Source organism: Sebastes fasciatus, chromosome 1, assembly GCF_043250625.1.
Source record: "Sebastes fasciatus isolate fSebFas1 chromosome 1, fSebFas1.pri, whole genome shotgun sequence".
NCBI lineage: Eukaryota > Metazoa > Chordata > Actinopteri > Perciformes > Sebastidae > Sebastes > Sebastes fasciatus.
In genome coordinates, this window is record NC_133795.1 from 10064994 (window position 1) to 10090578 (window position 25585).

Genomic DNA, 25585 nt, shown 5'->3' on the forward strand with positions numbered 1-25585 from the left:
ACTGAGTCGCTACAACCTAAAAATTGCAAGTTGCGTTAATGCGTTACAGAAATTAGTGGCGTTAAAACGTTATTATCGCATTAACTTTGACAGCCCTAAAATAAATACATTCATCTCAACCTACATGTTCCAATCCTACCATTTGGCTGAAATTGACTTTTATTTTGGATGCTTTCTATTTCACCCTCAGGCTCAAAGCTATTTATTTTTTAAGGAAGAGATGTGTTGGGCAACCTCATGGCAGGATTAACAATTCACTTCTTGTCTTGAGGGCAAAAAGATGCATATTGCATCTGTAAAGAATAAAGAGAAATAAAGTCTGTGCCAATTAACTGCCTGTTGCCTTGCCTACATTATCACATCATCAGGGAGCCATTTGCTGCAGTATGTTCATGTACAGCATGACAAACAAGATTCATTATCCTAAACAATTACTAAATTAGCATTTTTCTGTGTACTTTCTCTGAACTGAAGTTTTCATGTTAGCCCATGCATGCTGCGATCGCTGTCATTCTTCAGTATGCCAAAAAATACCAGGATGTCCGACTGCATACAGTCGCATTTTGCAGTATGTAAGCCAGCATGCTTTTCTGGCTATTCTGACCTACAATCCTGGGATATATGAGCAAGAGGGTCAAAGTTCAAGGCACAATGTTATGAAGAAGTAGTAGTATGTCCCAATTGTTTGCATACTGTATGCAACAGTACGTACTTTGTAAGGGCAGCTGTAGTAAAAATAAAAATAAAAACTATGCGATTTGGAGCGTAGCCAATATCTCTGGTTCTGCAGTTTCGATTTTAATAATAATGAAATAAAAATGTCATTGTTCTACATTGTTTTGGGGGAGCTATGCTAAATAGGTGGAGTATTCTTTTATGTGAAAGTACCAATACAACAATGTAAGCATAAGTAAAAGTGCTGAATTCAATATCATATACACAAGCAAAGTAAAAGTACTTGTTCTGCAGAAAATGCCCCCTGTGAGTGATATATTACATTTTATATTTATAGATTCTTAATACCGAAGCATCAGTGCATAAGCAGCGTTTTACTGACGTACGTAGGTGGAGGTCGAGGTGAGGCTAATAGGCCTTTCTCACAGCACACATTTTGACTTATCATAGCAGGAAAAGCACAGGTGTAAGGCTATTAATAACACTAACAATGACTCTGTTCTATTCAAGTGTTCCAGTGAGAGTGACAGTGAGCCAGCGTGCACAATACCTTGAACCCAAAATCATAGCAGCTAAATGGAAGTCAGTCATCATTAATTTCTTTATTTACACCTGTGCTTTTCCTACCATGAGAAGTCAAAATGTCAGCTGTGAAAAAGGGCCTATTTTAAGCCTTTATTGTGATGCCTCCCTCACTGTTTGGAAGCCATCCCGACTAACTTCAGCTGACATGTGGAGGCTCGTCAGCTAATTGAACTCACCTGGGCCTTACGGGCTATAAAAGCCAGCCCATGTGCTCACTCTGTCTCTGTCTTTCTACAGCTGACACCCACCCGACAGCCTCTCCTTTTAGTTTTCACCGTCTAAACTTCCGACAGCACACATCCATTCATTTCCACACTCCATGTCCATTTGTGTTTACCATAGTTTTAAAGGAAACATATTTAAAAAAATCACCTTTTCAGTGCTGTGCACATACCTGGAGGGTATCTGGAGTAACAACCAACCCACAAACTGTGAAATAAGATGACCCAGTCAGTTTTTTTGTGGGCTGCCAAGATCAGAAAACATGATTCAATAAGGCATTCAGATCTGGTTCCCCTTCCTATGTCACATGCAGGCTCATTAGAATATATCTTTTTGAGAACTACCTTTGTATTATTATTATTATTTATTACCTCCGCCAAGGGCCTTGAAGGAGGTTTTGTTTTCACTGGCGTTGGTTTTTCTGTCTGTCTGTCTGTCTGTTAGCAGGATTACTCCAAGGGTTTGCAATTGATTTGAATGAATTGTTTTGGAGGGGTGGAGTGTAGCACAATGAACAATCCATTCGTTTTGGTTGGCGATCCGGATCGTGAATGTTTTTAAGATTCCGATCGGCCTGAGCATTAAGACCACACATGCGCAGTGTAACTGATGATGCGTTGATGACGTGTTGATGACGTGTGACCCCGCCCCCTTCCTTCTGAGAGCAGAGAGATCCGTGTGTGGATTTGTGGCAAGACTCCGAGGTGCGGCGTCAGCTGCTGGCCTTCCGCGGTGAGAAAGAAAAAAGCAGTCGATGACGGGATGAGAGACAACGTAGTGTAACGTTATACAGAAATAAACAGGCTGCTGAATGACAGAGGAATCCGCCGATGCGTTACACTGCAACACACCATGTTAATAATAAGCCGACCACCTCACGGTACCGCCAGCTGTGATCGGTTTTTAAAGTCACGCACCTTGGCGGAGGTCTGCGCTCTCCGAGTGCCATTCTAGATATTATTATTTTTCTTGCAGGCCAATCAGAGCAGACTGAGCTTTTTCGGTAGGGGGACTTAAAGACAGAGGGTGAATACAGGTATATTCAGACACTATGAGGAACAATAATGTGTTTTTGAACATTAAAGCATGTAAACATGTTCTAGTAGAAACCCAAAATACAAGTATGAACCTGGAAAGGAGCATGACATGTCCCCTTTAAGTAAATCTTTTGCACGGACTGCCTCCGTGCCACACTCCTCGAGTCAGTTGTGACACTGTTAGGAAGATTAATGTATAACAATGCATTGGATTTTATGAATTCAAATCTAAAATCTTTATCTCTCAAATGAATGCAGTGAAGTAAGAAAAAATGGCAATATTTCCCTCTGAAATACAGTGGAGTGGAGTAAAAGGAAATACTCAAGTAAAGTACAAGTACCTCAAAATAGTATGTAGGCCTATATGTTTTGTATCATTTAATTGATATCACTGAATCATTAATGTATACACATTTTAATCTAGTAGCTAATTGAAGTGGAATTCAGTTTAACCACTTTATATACTGTTGGGCTCTATAATCTATAGACTGCATCATATTTAATAAATTAATTATAAGTTTTATACAAATTGCAAAGTACTGCAACTACTAACTTGTTGTCTGTTCAATGTGGTGAAGTAAAAAAAACAATATTCCCCTCTCAGGCTACAGTACTTGAGTAAATGTATAGTTAGTTTCCACATCAGAGCACAGGGACAAATGGAAGTCTCTCCCTGGAAATAATGCCTCAATACGGCCACATTTAAGTCCCGTCATTTTTCACATTACAGAGTTTTGTTACGGTTCAAGACATATTTGAAACTGTTGCGTTTAAATGCTGAAAATATCTATAAAACCTCATGACTCATTGCAACTGAGTGAAGGAAATGTAATCTAGATGTAAATGGGCTATAGCTCTAAATGACACCGCTGTTCTCCTGTAAAGTGTCTCTTGTGAAGCACAAATTAAGACAATCTGTTATTTCCCCCTCATCAGAGGCAAAATTCGCACAGCTGGCGGGGGGAATTAGATGACAACGAGAAGAAAGCCTGTTAACTGAGGCAGCCCTGAGGCAGTGCTTCAGTGTTGTTCACCTCCCACCTCCATGATCGGTGTTTCCCCCACCCACGAGGTGAAAGATGGGAGAGGACGGGAGGATCAGGTTGTGTCAGTCACACCTGAAACGTAGGTGATATCTCAACGACAACTCGTCGAGCTGTGATTAAACCCGAGACAGCAGACGACACTGGTGCAATTTCGATCCCACCTGGAGGATTGATACACTTTGACACTGCATTTTGAAAAGCTGGCTTCATATGGAGGGTTTAATTGAAGGTCAGCATTTCAGATTTCTAATACCGTAACATCTCCATGCACCTGCTGCTAATCTACTATATCTGAAACTGGAGTGATGATACTAAATATTCTTTTATTTAAAACTAGGGCTGTCAAAGTCGACGCGATAATGACGCGTTAACGCAAATTCGTTTTAACGTCACTAATTTCTTTTACACATTAACGCAATTGATCTTTCAGAGGTTGTAGCAGGCTCAGTTTTAAAGCGTGAAGACACTGGTATGAAACTAGAAAACCTAAGGAATCCATTGGTACCAACCATGTCATACTAGGTTGGTGTGAAGGAGGCTAAATAATGCTCCAAACTTAAGCAAAATTTTGGCTTGGAAAAACCGGCATGGCCATTTTTCAAAGGGGTCCCTTGACCTCTGACCTCAATATATGTGAATGAAAATGGGTTCTATGGGTACCCACGAGTCTCCCCTTTACAGACATGCCCACTTTATGATAATCACAACCAGTTTGGGGCAAGTCATAGTCAAGTCAGAACACTGACACACTGACAGCTGTTGTTGCCTGTTGGGCTGCAGTTTGCCATGTTATGATTTGAGCATATGTTTTATGCTAAATGCAGTACCTGTGAGGGTTTCTGGACAATATCTGTCATTGTTTTGTGTCATTAATTGATTTCCAATAATAAATATATACATACATTTGCATAAATCAGGCGTATTTGCCCACTCCCATGTTGATAAGAGTATTAAATACTTGACAAATATCCCTTTAAGGTATATTTTGAACAGATAAATAATGTGCAATTGAAAGCCCCATTCAAAACATATCATCCTGCACTTTTTGAGCATTCATTGACGAAATGAGTACAAAATAAGAAAGCAATGCAGAGTTCCCAGAGGATGAGGTGTTTACTTGTTTTCTGTGTTTTGTCCTTGCAGTGAGGAACAGATATGAAAGGTGGTTTGACCTCGATATTCAGCCGTGACAGGAGGGCTGGAGAGGAAGTGGAGGCAGGCTTAGGGGGGTTACACCATCCGTCAGGACGCATTCATCAGAATCACTCTCTTCCCTCCTGCACACACATGCATACACACACACACACACACACACACACATACACATACAACACACATAGATGCACAAGAGATTTGCTCTGAATCTCTATTTCCTCTGTCAAACAGTGCACACACACTCGCATAAACACACACTTTGTGTTTCGGTATCTCCTCTCAATTCTCAGCGTGCTCCCTGACTTCTGTATCTTCAAATGATTTCGATCATCTAAGGAAACGCAGAGGCAGTTTAGCTTTGTGTTTTGTACACCTCTCAGTAGAGCAGGGTGAACACTGAGTGACACCACTTTGTGCTCATCGTGGCTGCATGAGCGCTGAGTAAATGAACCCCTTAATTACTGTAAATCAAGCTTGACCTGTATTATCAGATAGTCCACGACTGACCTGGGAATAACCCTCGCCTTTTATTATTGTCCCGTCACCTCCTCCTCACACTCTTCCATGTTCCACTGACTTTTTCAACTCCATCCTCGTTTTAATGATTGCATGTTTCATTCACATGATTAAAGAAACTGTCAGACTGAGGCTCGGTCTTTGGACCTGCATCGTTAAAGAGGAGAGACTTAATTTAGATCACCGAGCCATTGTTGCCTTATCGTGTCTAAGAACAGTTCAGCTTTGAAGATCAGACGTTTTGCTTTGAAACTTCGTCTTTCGGTGCCATCTCATCCACTTCCTATCTCTGACGCAGTCTGCAGTGTTGGGTTACTTTCAGTGAGCTTGAGCTGAGAGAAAGACTGGTGTCTCTTTCCCCCAAAGGGCACCGGTCCACTCCGTATGTTAGCCCCGTGGCATGCACTCACTCTCACATGGGCAGAATAAAACCTTCTGCTCTGTCCTGCTCATGTCGGATAGGATGCCCAAATCTGCAAAGACAATGTTGTTGCTTTGTTACATCCCCTTTTCTTTTACCCATTTAGCTATTTCATAATTCAGTATATTATAATATATTCTGTACCAGGCATGATTATACCGTTTTAAGGGTGAAAATGCAGTATTGTTGCAATTAATTTGTAATCCAGCCTAAAATGCACCTTTAAATTGTAAAGCAATATGAAATTTATCAACTCATATAATTACACTTACGGAAGATTGTTCCTTTAAGCAAAGAGTTCATCAATCCAGAGAGGTTTTATCAAATTTCCATATCTCATAATTAAAAAATCCATATTAAAACCATTTTAACATTAAAATCATATCAGCAAATTATGAGATAAATGATGATAAAAGAAACTTGTGATTACAGCAGTCATCATCATATCACTCTCTGACTTAATATCCTTTTCAGCTTAGCTTAAATATTCATGACTAAATATTAGGGCTGTCAATCAAATTAATTGCACATTTTTTTATCTCTTCAAAATGCACCTTAAAGGGAGATTATTAGTATTTAATACTCTTATCAACATTAGAGTGGATAAATATGCTGCCTTATGCAAATGTATGTTTAAATTTATTATTAAAAAAATCAATTAACAACACAAAACAATGACAGATATTGTCCAGAAACCCTCACAGGTACTGCATTTAGCATGAAAAATATGCTCAAATCATAACATGGCAAACTGCAGCCCAACAGGCAACAACATCTGTCAGTGTGTCAGTGTGCTGACTTGACTATGAATTGCTCCAAACTACATGTGGTTATCATAAAGTGAAAATCTGTAAAGAGGAGACTCGTGGGTACACATAGAACCCATTTTTATTCACATATCTGGAGTTCAGAGGTCAAGGGACCCCTTCGATGATGGCCATGCCAGTTTTTCCTTGCCAAAATATAATGTCAATATGGAGCATTATTTAACGTTCTTCCCTACAAGCTAGTATGAGATGGTTGGTGTCAATTCTTAAGGTTCTCTAGTTTCATATGATACCAGATGTCAGTATCTTCACTCTAGCTTTAAAACTGAGCCCGCTACAACCTAAAAATCAAAAGTTGCGTTAATGCATCAAGAAATTAGTGGCATTAAAACTAATTTGCATTAATGCGTTAATATCGCGTTAACTTTGACAGGCCTCCTAAATATGCAACAATTAAAGTTAAAGATTGTAGAAAAAACACAACCTTGGGTATTATTTATTTAAAAAAAGAATTAACTCAGCTAATCTGCTTCCTCAGGACACGACTGTCATCAGACTTTGATCCAAATATTGCTAAATCCTGACTGGTGTTAGGCTTTCAGGGCCTTTCAATTTGAGAAAGATTATTATATTATCATTATTATTATCATGTCAACATTCACGTTGTACAGGGATCTTCAATAATTGGGATTGTCAAGTATATTCTGATCTGCGTGAAGATGCTGCCGCAGATGTCACTAGCAGCTGTCCAGATAACTCTGAAAACTGACAGATCATCATCTCATAATTACAAGATAGCTTTTTCATAGAGTTGTGGGATAGTTTTTATGCAATTATAAAATGCCAAGTCGCAATCATGAGATGCCCGGCAGGAAATTATGTGATACCGAGTCATACTGAAGTCACATTTGCAACAAAGTGCCTCTGAAATGTTTTCTTTTTCTTTTATGAATGCAATGTGCTTCTGTATGACATTCAATTATATTCCTCTCTATCAGATAAAAAGTAATCACATAGACAATATTGAACAAAGCCAAGTCTGAAAATGGTGTGCCCGGGCCTTAATAGCTTGTCAGTGAATTGTTTCGTCAGAAGCACCACTGGGCAAATTACCTTCACAGACTCGATATGAGAGCGAAGGCAATGAGGCAGCAGTTATATAGTTTTATGGGAAGGATGAAAACATTTACTGTGCGCGGTAGAAAATGCTCCCCGCTGACCAGTGATGGACGCTCTAGAAGAGAGAGCGGTTCTGAATACCTGTCGGTGCAAAGAGCTGCATGTCACCAACTTTAACACTTCCTGTGGCTGTAAATCAATCATCTGGCGAGCTTTTGTTGAATAACTCAACATCATTTGTCACACAGTGAAAATGGATCGCTGCTCTGCAGGAACTTTGACGCGGTCATGTTCACATTTGTGGCACTTAACTTAAAAGCTGAACAGCAAGATGCCCGTCTGTCAACACAGAACTTGATTAAAGCTGCAGTGGGTAGAAACAGAGCAAAAATGATTTAAAAAAAGTAATTTTTATAAAACGGTCAAAATATCCTGACACATGAGTAAGTGTCTTCCGGTGTCCTTCGGTGCTCCTAATGGCATCTGCAAGATTTCACAGATCGGAGGAAAACAACCAATCGGAGCTGAGCTGGAGCCTGCCGTCTCTGAGCAGCTGTCAATCACTCGCAAACTCCGATAAAACGGTCGAACTAGGCCGCGCTGATCAAATATGAATCAAGATTATGTTACTGTAATGCCTATTTCTCGCCTCAGATGTTTTCAGAATCATCTTGTAGTGTACTGTTTAGCTGTAAAATTAGAAAGTTTGTGACCCGGCAGCCATGTTGAGATCAGTTGAGGAAATACCAAGCACCGCCCACCAGTCAGAGAACAGCCAATAGGAACGCTTTCTCTCTGAAATGACCTGTGATTGGCCAAAGTCTCCCGTCACAGACTAGATTTTCTAAAGCCTGAAAACAGAGCCATGACGAGGTGCAGAAGTCTAGTTATCTCTCAGAACACTTGAATTACAATATGCTGAAAGGTTATTATGGAATTTTTGCCCAATGATGTCAAAAATATACTGCCTACTGCCACTTTTAATGTTATTTGATTTAGTTTGAACTGGTTATCTATCTAATAAATGTATATGTCATATTAAAATGGGATTTGAAAATGATATTATAAATATTCATCAATGATTCATCTTTCTAAAATGAAATGTAAAATCAACCCTAGGAGCATAAAAGCGTCTGCTCGATTTTTAATCCACTAAATGTATCTTTGATTTGTCACCTTGGTATATTTTATTCTCCAGCCTGTTTGTGGGACTACAGCAACATGGTAAATGGACTTGCATTTATGTAGCATCTTTCTAATCTTCCAAATCAAAGCGCTTTAAACTACATGTCAGCATTCACTCATTCACACACACATTCATTCACTGGTGACAGAGGCTGCCATGCAAGGTGCCAACCATGCCCATCAGGATCTAATCTAAATACTCATTCACACACCGATGGCACAGCCTTCAGGAGCAATCTGGGGTTTAGTATCTTGCTCAAGGACACTTCGACATGTGGACTGGAGGAGCCGGGGATCGAACCGCCGACCTTCCGGTTGGTGGATGACCTTCTACCTCTTGAGTCACAGCCGCTTCAAAACATGAAACAAAATCACTACTTGGCTGTATCCCAAAGAAGTGTGAGGTCATCTCGTCAAGGGAAACAACTTGGCACTGTCAGAGAGGTCATGATCTCCGCCTCTCGGAGGGTTTTGGCAGCACACAAACATGACGCTGCGTCCCTGAAAGGAGACAATGACAAATGTGACAGCAATTACTGCCATGAAGCACAATGATTCATTATCATAAAAGCTATTATTCTGGAGCGGAGCTGCATGAGTCGCTGTCTCTCACTGGTCTGATTTCCCCCTGTGATGATGTTGATTTACGAGCAGAAGACTAAGACTTTGTCACAGCTGCTTTGTAAAAGACCAAATTCAGAGCTGCAGTGTGTTAAGGTAATTGACTTTGTACACAATATGGCAGTTTCCATAATGATTATACACTTGGCTGAAGTTAATAAATTAGTCTTTTGGCTCTAGTGTTTATCTTTAGTTTTGCAGGTATTCAGTCTTAAACCAAAGTACTGGACAAATTCAAACTTTGACCTGATGATGGCGCTGCGTGAAAGGAATCACTAGAGTTATAACAGTTCATCCTAAGAGGAGCATGAATGTCTGCATCAAATTATGCCAATCCATCCAATAATTACTGAGATATTTTACTGAAAAGCACAAATATCAACCTCATGGTGGTGCTACAGAAAATGTCAAACGACCATTAAAGTCTTCTTTCCGCCAAAAGGAAGCACGGCCTTGGCGATGACGGTGCAAGTCAGCCAAACTTGACAAATATGGCGGCTGACTCGCCCCATAGGTACGTCATATGGAGCAATAAAGACATTCCTTATAAAAATAGGACTATCTTCTATGACACATGGTTTAATAATGGAATACTAAAAGCTGGAGTCTGAAGATTGTGTATGAAATATTTATATTGGAGGTACTAATATAGTGAAAGAGAAGTGCTCCAACAAAAATGTTAGTAAGACACTCAGTTATGTTTCTGTCCCTTCATCTAGATGGTTCTAGTCTTCCTTATTTAATGATATTCAACAAGAGAAAGCTTGGAAACATTTGGTTAAATACTGTATCAATAAAAAACTTAAGGAATTGTCTTTTAAGATATTACAGCGAAATTACACGGTAAAACTTTTGTTAGAAAGATTCAAGCTGAATATTGATTATACGTGTGATTTATGTGGACTAGAAAAAGAGAGTATTTCCCATCTATTTTCTCAGTGTATGAATGTTCTGGATTGATGAAGCCAACTTACTACAAAAGAAACTTAAAATGAATGTTGAAATAAATATGTTTTTAAAAAAAATACTTTTATTGCAAATTACTCATGAATTATAACTTCACAATATATACAGTATATATTTGCATTATTTTTTTCTCTTGTATTTTATACACCCAGTGGTACATACAGAACAGAAGAGTAAGATAGAACAACGAGTAAATGAGGAGGAAAAAAACATATATATATATATACACACACATTCACATATAAACATATACACACATTCACATATACATCTATATACATACACATAGTCCATATATGCATACACATGCAAACATGTATACGTATATACGCATACACATATACATATATACATATTATATGCACAAAAAATATGTTGATTGATGTTTGATTGATGTAATGCTATATTTTAGTTAAGATAAGATAAAAACAACATGCTGTATATCATTTAATTATTTAATATTTTTGGAAAATTCCATAAAAAAACATGGTCAGGAACCAAGACAACTTTATTAATGACTTCAAACATCAAATATAGCAGCATCTTACCTAATGTTAAAAAAGCCATTAAGACCTTTAAATTACTAAATGAATATAATATGATATATATAACACAAACTCTGGCATTATGAAATGTAAATGTAATTATTTTTTTTTAATTGTCTTTGTATGTTTGTACCATGTGTTCAATAAAGAAAGCATAAAAAAACAGAGACGTGTCTGACTCCTCCCTGAGGCTCCTCTGACTTCCCATCAGCAGTAAGTTACTAAAATGTGCTGTTTTTGGCGAAAATAACAGATGCTTTGGTGAAATATTTTGCCAAGAACATATATTCATGTCAGTGTGACTGTAAAATATGAAGTTGTAACTTTTTGTTTATGATTAATGAGTGTTAAGAGTCGAGGTGCGTTTATGTGCACTACAAAGCTCGGAAATATCAAACATTCTATTGTAGACTGACAGGAGAAGTATCCAGGGTCTTGTGAACACAACTTGCTCTTATACTTACTAAGGATATATTTGTACGACTTTATAGTCAAACAAAACTTCGTAATAAGACGTAGTTTTGACAACATTCAGTTAAAACGCAGCTTCTTTACAGCAACGTTAGCTTGTAACACAAGTGAGGCAGCAGAGGCACCTCCAAACAAACATCAGTTTTACAACAGTAGAATACATTAGACATGATCATACAACAGTACAGGGAGTATTGGGGAAAAATAAATAAAAATAAACTAATTATACACAAAAACAAACAAACAGAACAAAAAAAGAAGCACAAACATCTTAAAAATCCATATCGGTTTAAGTGGCTCTCAAGAGGTTATAGATGTCTCTAAAGCTTTGTGTTTTTAAATATTTTACAGACAGAATCATAAAATGCCTGAAGTCCAACATAAAAGAGGTTTCTGTGAGGAATTCACACTGAAGAAATCTGGCCTTGTGAATATGTTTGCCCATAGAGCGCTGCAGGAATGAGTCCTAAAACCTGGAAATGAGTTCACATTTAGCACTTCCAGTTCCCTCGTCTGGAAGTCAATGGCTTTTTTGAATGGGTTTTTAGTTAGATGCCTGAAATAAGGTCTGAAGAGATGTTAACGTTTTGTTCTACAATATAAAATACGTCAATAAATATCTCACTCGTGAATTTTGAAGCTTTTATGTCTTAAAGTCCCATATTATGCTCATGTTCAGGATCATACTAGTATTTTGTGTTACTACTAGAACATGTTTACATGCTGTAATGTTAAAAAAACTTTATTTTCCTCATACTGTCAGCCTGAATATGGCTGTATTTACACTCTGTCTGAAACGCTCCGTTTTAGTGCATTTCAACGGAATTGCAATGGAATAGCTTGGGTCCACGTTTACTTCCTGTCAGCTGCTGTTATTTACATACACCGCAACAGGAAATAAACTGGGACACATTTAGAATGTTTACGTTTAAAACCGTGTAATGGTCTAAATATTGTATATTTGTGACATCACAAATGGACAGAAATCCTAACAGCTTGTTTCAAACGCACAATTTCTGAATACGGGCTGTGTGTATTTCTCCATATATTGAGCGTTTTGATAGTTAAACAGTATTTATATAGCACTTAAACCTGCTTTATGATGTAAAAGACCTAAAAAAAAACATTTTACAATATGGGACCTTTAAAAAAGATGGTTGCTAACAAGTGGTTAAATGAGACTACGAAACGTCATCAGGCCGCCTTGTCCGCCTTTACAGCCTCGTTGTGTGTACTTTTTTACATACTTTTTTACAGCTCATGCGCTGATTAAATATGAATCAATATTCTGTTACTGTTTTGCCAATTTCTCGCCTAAAATGTTTTCAGAAACATCTTGTTGTGTACTGTTTAGCTATAAAATGAGAAAGTTTGCTCCGGTTGGTGGGCGGTGCTTGGTATTTCCTCAACTGATCTCAACATGGCTGCCGGGTCACAAACTTTCTCATTTTAGTACACTTTAGTACACTAAAAGATGTTTCTGAAAACATTTGAGGAGAGAAAAAGGCATTAACGTAACAGAATATTGATTCATATTTGATCAGAGTTGCCTAGTTTGACCGTTTGACCGGAGTTTGTGGGAGTGATTGACAGCTGCTCAGAGGAGCAAGGCTCCAGATCAGCTCTGATTGGTTGTTTTCCTCCGGTCTGTGAAATCCTGCAGATGCCATTTGAAGCACCAGAGGACACCGGACACCGGAGGACACTGGAGGACACCGGAGAACACAGAGGCACATCATTTTTTTTTCTGATTACCTGTCTCATGCACTACTGTCAGGATATAGTGACCGTTTTATAAAAATAACTTTTTTTAACCATATTTGCTCCATTTCTACCCACTGCTGCTTTAACCGAGTTAAGACTGAGCTAGTTTAACTGAGCACAATAGTCCATCCTCTCGCTTATTATGCTGCTTAGTGCCTGCAAATCTGTCTTTTCCTCTAACAAGGAACTCGAGTGAAAATAAGAATTACATTTTAATGGACATTTAACCTGCAGGTCAAATAATATACAGTACTTGAAGGATGGTGCTGCACTTTAGTGCGATGATGAGTCCAACCTCTGTAATTTATATCATAACTTCCTGTTTGGGATTCCTATTACATGTAATTGTCAATGCACTTCCTTTCTTACATGAGTGAAATTTACATTACATTATAATTCTGTAACATACGTCATATCACCACTGAGACAAGTTATTATTAATTTATAGCTTATTGTACCAGAAACTGTGACGGATAGAGTACCATGGTGACCTTCATTAATCTTTCATACTGTATGGGTTCTGCCCAGCATGGGGGCTCACGAATGTATTCAGTCCATCGCCTGAAATGGAAATTATTACAATCTGAGTTTGGCACCATACTTCCATGTACGTAAGCACTCACATAGGCCTGTTCAGTTGACTTGTTCACAGTGAAGAGAACAGTTTATCGCTCTGTATAATCACTGTCCAAGTTTTCCACCCTGTTTTTTGCGCGAGCACATCTCTGAAAGCTTCAGAAACAGTCTTCCGGTTCAGTGCGTGACTCTTGAGATGAGGTAAACAGATGTTGCTTTACTTGTTGTCTTCGTTCTGTTTGCGTCTGCGAGAGATAGAGAGAGAGTCTCATAACTGAGGCCAGCAGTTTTGTTTGCTGGACCTCAGCTGCTCCAGAACAATCACACAGAATCAAAACAACATGACCATGTCCGCGGACGCTCGTCCTCCAGAGATTGTATAGAAGAGAGGTTATGGGGGAACAGCCGTCACGTCAGAAAACCTCCATTATCATGTTCTCCAAACTCCATTCAGGCACTGATTGTTTAGATTGGCGTTCTAATCAAAAGGCTGATTAGTCTGCAGTTTATGATGTCTGCATGCATGCAATTATAATCTGAGATATTTTCCTGCCAGTCGATAATTGCCATTGAGTCCCACAGGACCACTGTAGGTGACGCCATCGCTGTAGCATGCAGTTTATAGACGTGAGAGGTTGACAATCACATTGTATCCTGTCTCTCCTGGTCCCCTCGTGATAGGGTAATTGCTATCAAGTTTTGATCTACTGACAAACAACCTTTCCTCGTGGAATTGCATTAAACTCTCTAACAACTGAATAGTTCATTAGTCTGAATGGCGAAGTACAAAATGTAATATCATCCAATATCCTTCATCCTTTTCCAACATTATTCTCATCCAATCACAGAATTAATTTTTTTAATAAGGTGGAACATGTTATGCAGCGTAGAAAGATAATTGTCTCACATGCGGGTGATCTTTGGAAATAAATAAATAATTCCCATCTATTGTGGGACATATATACACCCTACCATTCTTTTCTCTTTCTTTATCTGAAGGCAGAATAATTGGAACTGGTCTCTGGAGGACGAAGGTGCAGTTCTTCCACCAACCCACGTCAACGTCAGAGAGAAAGCGATAGGCTATTTTGAAAGTCACCTCCGAGCATATGGCAAAGACAGCAGGTAAAAAAAAACAACGAAACTGTATTTTTTTTATGATATGGTGCTGAGTATCAATAATTCATTCAGTCCTGCAGCTAGGGAGCAAATTAAATGTCCGATAGGGAATAAACTCTTGGGAGAATCCTCTCGCAAAATAAGCAAGGGCCTGTTTCTCACGGCGTGTCATCGTGTGAAGTGGGAGCAGAGTGGTGGTGAGAGTAGAGGAGGTGTGTAACTGAATCTGTGGTGCTATGGCAAGCCCTTTAACATTTAATCAGTAGCGGTAAAAGCAATTGTAGATATCAACAATTGCTTTTTGACTAGTTACAATTCCAAGCCGACATATCCATAATGTCATTTGGGCTAGTACATATCTACAATTAATTTCTCACTACTCAAAATGTTAATTATTGATATCAACAATTAATTTCTTACTAGTGGAAATCTTCATTGTAGATATCTACATTTGTTCTTACATTACATATATCATAAATGTAATTCTAAATTATTGATATGTTGGCTTGGAATTGTAAATAGTAAGAATTTAATTTCAGATATCTGAATTATAATTGTAACTAGTGAATATTATATTCATTCTAGTAACAATTATATCAGAGATATCTACAATTCCTTTCATAACTAGTCATAATTGAATTCTAGATATCAAAAAAGGAATTTCCACTAGTCAAAATGACAGTCATTGTAGATATCTTCAATGACGTACATATCTGAAATGAATATGGTAATCTGGCGACATATCCAAAATGGTTTGTCGATATCTGAAATAGGAAATTACATTTCCACTGAGGTCACAAGCCTTTTTCAACATGTGGAAATTCAGTTGTAGATATCTGTAAGTGTTATTCTTACTAGTGAAAAAGGAATAACTGGAAGATATCTGTAAATTGGCGTTGAGTAGTCGAAATGTAATCTCTGCATGAGAAAATGTATTTGTAACATGTCAAAGTTGTTTTACAAATGTATTAAATTCACATTTAACTAGTCAAAATGACATTTTGACATGACGATTCAGTGAAAACTGAATCGCTACCAGTCAGCCCAACTGATTAAATGTTAAAACGGGGAGTACCATAACGGTGCTGTGCTGTCTCTCTGCGTGCTGACCTGTGGCGACTCGGGGAATCAGACATGTTTTATCTGTGGCAGGTATCCGGGCAGTGGCCAGCGCTCTGCTGCCTTCTGAAACCGAGGAATCAGGTTGCAAGTCCTGTCAACTGACACAGCAGCGGATATTTATGCGCGTGTGTGTGTGACTGTGGGGAGTGTACAGTATGTGTGTGTGTCTTGGCTTGCTCAGAGACATCAAGGTCAGGTATAGGTGAGACTGTGTTCAATGCAGCAGCGGAAGCAGGAACTCTGGCTGTGGTGCTCACCTGCTGCTAGTCAGATAACCAAAGAAAGATAGACATACAGGAGCAAACAGGGTTCTCTGTGCATCTTCCAGCAGCATGCAGCTGAATCAGGTGTCTCTCAGCTCTAGGACATGCAAACTACTGAGGGGACTGATTGATTTGTAGCCTTTAATTTTGCAAAGAGAAATATATTTGGTGCTTATTTTGATTATCTTTTTTATTTATTTGCAGGAATATTTGAATCCATTTTTTAAAATTCATCAAGTAGTGCAATATTTTCTCTCCGTTGCCTTGTCCTTTCTTCATTCGGACACATAGGGGATGCGAACATACTCAACAAAACAAAAGGATGAATGCTAATTTAACATGCCAGAATGAAATCCCTCTTTCAGTACCATGGATAGCACCACTCGTCCAGGCGTGCTTAAAACACAACACAAAAAAAAATCAATTTGCGATAGAAAATAATCACCATAATCATCATATGCCTACTTGTCTGACTAAGTACAAATAGGCTTGAAATCATTAATGGAAACATTTAGAGATTTGAGTGAATCTTTTGGCCTTGATAGATCTTAAAGTGCCATTTTTCTCACAACACCCACACAGGAAAAGTTCAGTTTCAGGGTAACATAAGAGAAGAGTAAGTCATAAGCAACAGCAGTGGAAAAATGTCAAGATATAAGATGTAAATTAGATCTGAAAGAAGTGTTTCACTGTTTCGATAAATAAGCTGTGTTTCCCATGTTTCTCATCTGTGTTACCATACAAATTGCATGCTCAGTAGTGCAACACATTTCCTTGGAAAACAGAGCTTGATATTACTTTTCCACAGTGCGGTGTTTCTATCAAGCTGTCAACTGAATGTTATGTTAACTATAGATATGACAAAAAAAGGGAAATGTAAGGTGAGTTTCCATCAAGGGGAGCAAATAAATAGACTCCCAGAACAACAGAAACGTATCAAAGAGAACGTGCTGAGGAACTGATTAGTCGGTTGTTCCTCTTTGTTGTCAGATAATGTAGGCCATGCGACAGACTTTCATTCTAAGACAAATAGAAATATTCTAATGCAACAACAAATGGCCAAATAAACATGATGGGCATGAAAGCGAGTGCAGGTTTGACATTTATATGAGATTATGTTTCACAGAGAAACATGAGGATGTCAATTTTGAACTGAGACGGAACATTTTTCCGAGACTTGTCACCATGTATCTGACAAATTCATTTCATGGCTGTACTGTATATTTCAGTTCTGGCATTAACGTGATAGTTATAGTCGGATATCTGGTTTTGAAAGATACACTTTACTGTGACTTGGATTCTTTTACAGGCAACACATAAAGTGCCGACTGGATTTAATCAGCAGGAAGGAGTGTGAAAACTCCAGTCGATGCGCCGGTCTCGATATTCTAGCTGCAAAAATCTAATCAGAAGTCCAGAGCATAAATAGAAGTGCATGTGTAGGGATGGTGTCATATTAAAAACCTCAGGGCTCCTTCACTCGAGGCCAGTAAATCATACCTAATGATCTCAAGTTTCAGGATACTGCAGAATGTCAAGCCAGCTTTTGTGTGATTACAGTCTCTGCATTTTATTTCTTCATTTTGACTCTGAGGGAAGTTGATCTGCTTACAGAGATAACCCACAAACTGCTGACGAACATCGGAAAGACAAATCCAATAAAAATACATGTATATAGTAGGCTACGTAAGAACAAACAGATGTGCACTATATGTAGGCTATGTGAGAGATATAGTGCACACTGAGTTTTGTGGAGTCTTTAGCGTTTTAGTCTTTCTAAAACCATGAAATTGATTTTATAGCCGGGTGTGTTTATCTGCTCAACGTACGCTGCAGCCGTTAGCATGACTGGCTTGCAGTAACCGAGTGTCACTGCCAAGTCCATTAGTTTGTGGTTACAGCATAACAAAAATCCTGGTTCACAACTAAGACATCCACTGTGTAGTATTCCTCCACTGTGTGGGAGCTGGTCTTAGATGCACAGTTCAGGCCAATGTTAGCAGCTCTGTCCTGCTCTTTATTGAATTTTGGGAAGTTTACACTCCTGCAACTCCTGCCAATGTTACCCAACATGTTACTTTCATCATCCTGAAAGTCTTTTCCCATTTAATGATAAAAGTGAAACCATAGTGTTGGAAAATACAAACAACTATGAAAGCTAAGCAGTCAAACAGGGATAGAATAGATTAAAATAAGCCTGATTTTTCCTGATCATACCACGAGGACTGACTAGCTCTACACCCGCAATATGAGAACAATTCTGTTTCTTTATTTCCATTTCTTTTACACGCATCACCAACTGGTGAGGATGCAATTTCTTTTTTTTTTGTTGTCTGCGACATGCAGTTAAGCCTTAAGCATAGTATCATGTGCGCAGGCATTAAGTGCCTATTGCAGTCTTTTAATCCAAATCAACCGGAAACATTAATATGTCAACCAGAAAAAGCGTTTTTAATCCAACTGTGTAGCTAACGTCAGCTTAAGGTTTTTGACATTTGACATGTTTCTATTCATGAAAGTAAATCACGAACCATAGTGGGACTATATCACACACACACACATTTCTACACACAACAAACAGTGATATCCGTCTGAGAATAAATAATAATAATTAATGTTGAATATGAATAATGTTAAGGGATTATTCCTTATTTCATGGGCTATTTAGGGATTTATACTTTATTATTACAAACCAAGCTTTCAAATACTGATTTGGAGGGCGATTACCATGGCAACGGTTGAAACTTTGAAGCATTCGGGTCAGCCCTAGACTAAACTATGAAGCCTGCGAGGCTATTTCTTGCAGCTGTTAAAGTAACATTTAAATAATAATTGTGAACTTTAATAAAATAATTGCAGAACTTGAACTCAACCACTGTATTTGTGGGAATATTTTAATCCTTATTTTATTCATCAAGTAGAGCAATATTTTCTCTCTGTTGCCTTGTCCTTTCCTCGGACACATATGGGATACAAACATACTCAACAAAACAAAAGGATGAATGCTAATTTAACATGCCAGAATTACATCCCTCTTTCAGTACCATGGAGAGCGCCACTCGGCCAAGCGTGCTGCAATTTTTGATAGAAAATAATCACAAAAATGCAATGGGACAACGTGCTGCCAACATAAAAATAAATAGGCTACTGTATATTCCTACTTGTCTGACTAAGAAAGCAGTCTGTTTCTCTTTGATGACGGACTTCTGTCTTCTTTTTCATTCCTGTGGAGCGGTCAGCGTGCAGCATGTCACATCTCTTTCACCTACATCTCTGCAAATCTCCAGGCAGGAAAGGAAGCAACCCCTGGTTCATTTACTGAGATGCTAGATGCCGAGATTAACATCTCCACACTCAACAGCAGACTTCAATATATTTTTATTTTATGTATTTTATATGGTCTAAATGGGATAAAAATACTTCAGCAGAGGCAGGGATATATAGGAGGCAGGGATATATAGACCAGAGCCCCACGGCAAATCACACCCTGACTAGATCCTTATATGGCCCGTGTGGCTCACTGAACACGAGTGTGGAAACTGATACCAGCTCTGTGAACCTTAGAAGGACTAAGAAAGTCTATTCACTTCACTACCTTGAGGATGTGAAGTGCTCTTCTGTCTTAACATTTGATGAATAGATAAACCTTTTCGCTTCTTCCACCTAAGGTCTATTGCAAAAATATGCAATTTGTCTCATCTAGGGACCCTGAGATCGCTTGCATCTCCTTACTTTAACTCTCTTTGTGTAGGCGTCAGTCTTGTCTCATCGGCAGCAATATAGACCCTAACTGGTACTCGAAACGAAGACCGACATCTCCTCTGTACCGGCCTTCCTACAGAATTGATCTTAAGATCTTAAGATTCTTTTGTTTTTAAATCATTGTACAAATTGGCACCAGTTTGGATCTTCTCCACCACCTATTACCACCTCAAAATGTCAGAAACTCTGCCAATTAGGCCCTCTGCAGTCCCACATTTTGAGTCTTATCACGATTAGTCCATTACATTTAAATTTTTATATTGCATATTCATCTTCTCTGTGCAGCATTTTGGTCAAAGTTAGCTGTTTTTTAATCGTGCTTTATAAATGAATTGACTTGATAAGTGGTCAAGGGGGTTTCACTCCTCATTATCTCCTTATCAATTGAACCAACCATCTTAACTGGATATCTCATTAACTGCCAATTTCTGGCAGAGAGATTCAATTATCTGGTCAATCAAAGTTCTATTTCGGGTCTTCACCTCGGGGGTTAAGAGATCGTTACTGAACAATGGCCCCCTCTTGTTAAAGGAGAATCTTTTCCTACCTTTTCTCAAGGGCACATTATGCATTAGCGGATGCAGAGTGGGCTCTAGAAAGGGTTTCAATGTCTTGCTCAAGGACATTAAAGCAGGATGTTCATTGTGTTACGTTGGTGTAGTTGAACCTGTGACTGCAGGTCGAAGAGCAGCACTTTATTCAACCATTTGTGAAACATCAAAACAACCAGCTCTCCAGTTGTCCTTATTTTTATTGAACATTACACTGATTATGGTAATAATGTAAAATCATGCTAATATTGACATGCAGGTCAATTATGTTAATGAATGAACTGCTGGAGAAATAATACATTTAATTAACATTTAATTAAGTGCCTAAATTATATTGTGTTAATTCCTTTTTTATGGATCACATATCTCCTGATTATGTAATTGTTCACCGACCTGCTGCATGGCGTGACTGTTTAATGTCACAATGTAGCCAATGTGCATCCGTTTTAAAGGAATATTTAGACATTTTGGTAAATAGGGAGATGGTTAGCTTAGCTTATTAGCATAAAGACCTGAAAAGGGGGGGAAGCAGCTAACTTGCTGCAGGGTATGACACTTTAAGGCCCTGACACACTGAGCCGACGGTCGGCCGTCGGACAGTTTGGGGCCGTGGGTGAGCGTCCGCCGGTCTAGTTTCAGCATGTTGAATCAGCGGAGCCTGTCGGTGAGAGAAATCACTCTGATTGGCTGTTCAGCTAAAACAAATCAGTGCACGAGAAGAGAAACGGAAGTGAGGAAAGCAAGCCAACGAGTAAAGTCAAGAGAAAAAACACAGAAGGCTCTTCTCATTTTTCATCTTCATCTCATCTGATCATCTGGAATGAAGTTCAGTGGTGAGGGAGAGTGGTGTGAAAATAGTCAGCAAATGCTGCTTTGTTATAATGTCATAATAACGGCTTGCATATTCGTAGTCCTCGGTCTTCTGGTTTCCTTTTTAGAACACTACCGCGACCTGCTGGTGTGTAGAGTTATTTCATCTCACGCAGGTGCAGAGCGTCCGTGCTAACTGGCCGTCGGCTGTAGTCTTTGCGGTGTGTTCAGGTGCAACTTGTCGGCCAAAACAAATGCCACGTGAGGCGACGCAACAAGCGGCCTTTGTCGCCGCATAAACAGTAATTTATATTTTAATTTTATCAAATTGATTTGCAATTGCGATTTGCAACTTTTGGCCTGCGCGTCCTGCAAGCCATCAAAACACTAAATGTAAAACATAATATTGATGTTTTATGGGGTGCTATGTGCTAGAATAGATTATGTCTTGGTAAACAACAACAAGGTTGCCTGGCAACCAACGTAGACATCAAGAATTCACCGCTCCCGGCCAAAAAATAGTCAGGTAAGAAATATGTAAAACTGCAACGTGTTGTTTTTACATATTTCTTTGTACAGATTAAACAAAGGAGATATATCATGTAATTAGTGAGCTTTAAAGGTGCTGGTAGGCTGATTTCTCTTTTAAACCTTTGGGCAGAGCCATGCTAACTGTTAACCCCTGTTTATAGTTGTTATGCTAAGCTAAGATAATCGTCTCCTGCAGCTTCACATTTAACGCACAGACAGTGGTATCAATCTTTCACCTAACATTCGTGAAGTGAATAAGCTTATAACCTGAAAATGTAAAACTATTCTAAATTATTACTAATAGAATATTCTAATTAAATAGTTATAACTATGACTGGTTTGTCTGGCCTGTTGAATCGAGGCTTTACAATTTCCTGCTCATAATCTCCACCAGCCTTCCAGTGAATCAGCATATTGTCGTGTAATAGTCTTCTTACCAGACATTTCTTCCAGGTACAAGATATTTATCTCTGAAACCTGCCTTAAACAGAAGCTTAAGTTTCAATCTGACCCTGAAGCCTCATGTTATTGATCAAGATCTTCTCATCCGAGAAACAGAAGAGACTATTTTGCCCAAATGGTTTTAGTAACGAGTGATACTTTAAATGTCTTTATGCTACCTGAGGGCACACTTCAATATCGTGTTCACAGACCGGCTGCCGTTCTGACAGTTTGAGCTATTCCTGCTTTCCATGGATCTATTTTCAGTTTCAATCCCTTCTTTGTCTGCATCCTTCAAGTAGTCTAGGTTTTACCACTGATCCTCTTGTTTTTCTATGTCTCTGTATATTTCTTTGACATTGGATACTTTGATAATCCGTTTGCCTTGTGATATTTTTCAAACTCTTTGTTTTGTTTTGTCTTTGACCTTTACGCCAAACAATCCCTTGAGCTTCACCAGGGTGTTTGATATTCAGTGATTTTTTTTTTGTCCCACAATCTCATTTAACATTCAAATAAAGGCCCACAAACAAAGCTAAAGCCCTTTCTGTCTAACAGTTGAGGTTGATAGCTACTAGGGCTGAAACGATTCCTTGAGTAACTCGAATAATTTTATTACTAAAAATCATTGATGCAAATTCTTTGCATCTAGGCTTCGTTTTATTTATTTGTTTGCATTTCAGAAAATATTGTATTTAAAACACACAGAATGTATTATTGCACTTGAATGCACTAAATGGGTTTGACAGATAATATTATTTTATGCAATTTAAGCAATGAAAATTTAGATTTTTCGAATTTTCTCTTTTGTATATTTACTATTACTCCTTAATAAAGCAAAAGTATTTTTTAATCTATAGAAAAATCAGAAGAATAATCAATTACTAAATTAATCACCCTAATAGCTGTGTCCCAATGTACAACTCAATTCTAACTAAATCAGACGTGTTGGTTGATGGGAAAGCTACCTTTTTAAATGTTTGCTTTGAGTTTACTGCGCTTCAGTGAAGTCATTGAGGGGATGTATGACTCGTGTATCGCCTGTTCTGTAAACTGTAATCAGGGAAACTCCTGCCCTCTAGAGCAATTCCCAAGAGAGACACTTCGACTGCACAGTGACCTAACATGACACCATCCTCTTGTTGTCTGTATGTGAGAGCTTCAGTTCAAGCGTGAGGATGTGTGTACAGACCCATGTGTGCATGTACTGTATGTGTAAACACTTAACAGATCTTGTTTCCTGCAGCCTGTAATTAGATGACGACTGACCCACCGTACGACAGTGACTAATGTTCTCCGGAGCCTCGGCGGTAACATAAGCATCAATCCCAAGGAAGCAGGCGTAAATGAAATGTATGCATGTGTCAGACTGGGATTAGGAGGTAAATATAAAACACTTCACAGAATTCACCTTGGAAGTGTTGTATCAGTTTACGGTGTACAATTTTGTCTTAAATGCGTAGTTTGACATTTTGAGAAATGTGCTTATTTGCTTTTTTTTTGTGAGAGTTAGATGAAAAGACTGATGTCACTGATGTATTTGTGCATTAAGTAGCCTACGGAGCTGGAGCCAGGAGCTGATTAGCTTAGCTTAGCATAGCATAAAGACTAGAAGCACCAGTAGGCAACCTCCGAGCCTGAAAAGTGAAGGCAATGCAGAAGGGCCTTAAACTTCAGTCTAATAGCCAGCAGGGGGCGACTCCTCTGGTTGCAAAAAGAAGTCTGATTGTATAGAAGTCAATGAGAAAATGAGCCTACTTCTCACTACACAGTGTGTAATTGTTACATTATTGTTTACAAAGAATGTCTTATTCTCAGCGTTCGGTTGTTCTTAGCTCCACCCTTTCGTGTCACTTCTGGTTGCAAAAAAACAAGATGGCGACAGCCAAAATGCCGAACTCGAGGCTTCAAAAGAGCCACAAACCAATGGGTGACGTCACAATGACAATGTCCACTTCTTATACACAGTCCGGAAGCACTTGGAAACAGCCTGGCTCTGTTCAAAGTTAAAAAATGTGCCTGCCAGCACCTCTTAAAGATAGGGTCGAAGATTTTGGAAAGCTAGCATAATTTGAAAGTAGCATCGCTTCAGGAGCTCCGTATAAACCCACCTCCTTCCCTCGGGGCTCTTTCCAAGGCAACGCCCCCCCACACATGCATGAGCAACGCCACATCGTAACTACTTTGAAGACACAGAGCGGAGAGTGGACCTCAACTCAACAACGCTACCTCATGACAAGTAACCAGTGCTACTTTTGGCTGAGTTTTCTCTTCCATTCTCCAGGAAACGTGCGGCGACGACGCACTTTGAGTTCAGGCTGGTGCACACCAAGGGTAGAGTACGAGCAGGGAGGCAGGGAGGCATCTGATTGGTTCTTTCCAAGCGGACCGCGAGGCAGTGATTAGTAGACGTTTTTACAGGATTACAGCAGCTACAGATGACGGCTCTTTTCCGGTCCTTTTTCAGAGCTCATAAGTAATGGATCGCTGTCGGGGTGTAAAGACCATTTCAACCAATATAACAAATAGTGTATACTGGAGAACATCGTCAACCCTGCCTTTAAGCTCACTGTATTAACACTTTGTATATCGTATAATCTGTTGGCCTGCACATACAGAAAATTTGAAAAATGACTGTTTGTTTTTGTAGAGGGAGTTACATAGTGTCCACCAAGGAATAGCATATAGTAATTTAGTAATGTAGTAATAGTAACTCTTCGCGAAAACCAGAAATTGTCATTGTTAGTTCAACATTTTGAAAAAATGCACATTGACACCACTCTCATGTCTGTCCTTTAAGACGCTACGGTCACGAGAGCTTAACTTAGCATAAAGCCTGGAAACAGGAAATCTATACACATGTACGACAGTGTAGTATTGTTACTTTTACTTGCCATTGTTTTTTCAACACAGATCTATAGTGTATTGTTTGGGACTTATTTCTTTGTATGTCTAAAAGAAAGATTTGGAATATGCATAATCAGTAAAGACAAGAATGTACATTGCATTTTTATTGTACTTTTATTGCCATTCTTCTTCTAAAATCAATACCAGTAAATCACTCTTGGAGAAAAAAGCACTTCCACAGATAATCAATAGACTGAATCATCACCAGGTCACACAAAGTGTTAATTGCCACCATAATCCCTTTGTTTTGACCTTTAAAGCATCGCCACTACTAACCTAATGACCTTCAGCTGCTGAAAGATCTCCTCCTAAACCTGGCAGTCTGTTTAGAGCCGCCGCTCTGGTCGGTGGTTTGTCATGTCACTTCGGTCTTATCGTTCAGGTCCATTCGTGTTTACAGTTTCTTGG

General features: G+C 38.8%; 1 protein-coding gene across 1 annotated transcript in view; it reads left to right on the forward strand.

The window, feature by feature from the left end:
- Positions 1-11785: 11785 nt before the first annotated feature.
- Positions 11786-25585, forward strand: part of gnrh2 (gonadotropin-releasing hormone 2) — a 278332-nt gene continuing 264532 nt past the window's right edge. The window contains exon 1 of the mRNA XM_074622772.1: positions 11786-11842. The gene's annotated coding sequence lies outside the window, so the exon portion shown is untranslated. The remainder of the gene's footprint in view (positions 11843-25585) is intronic.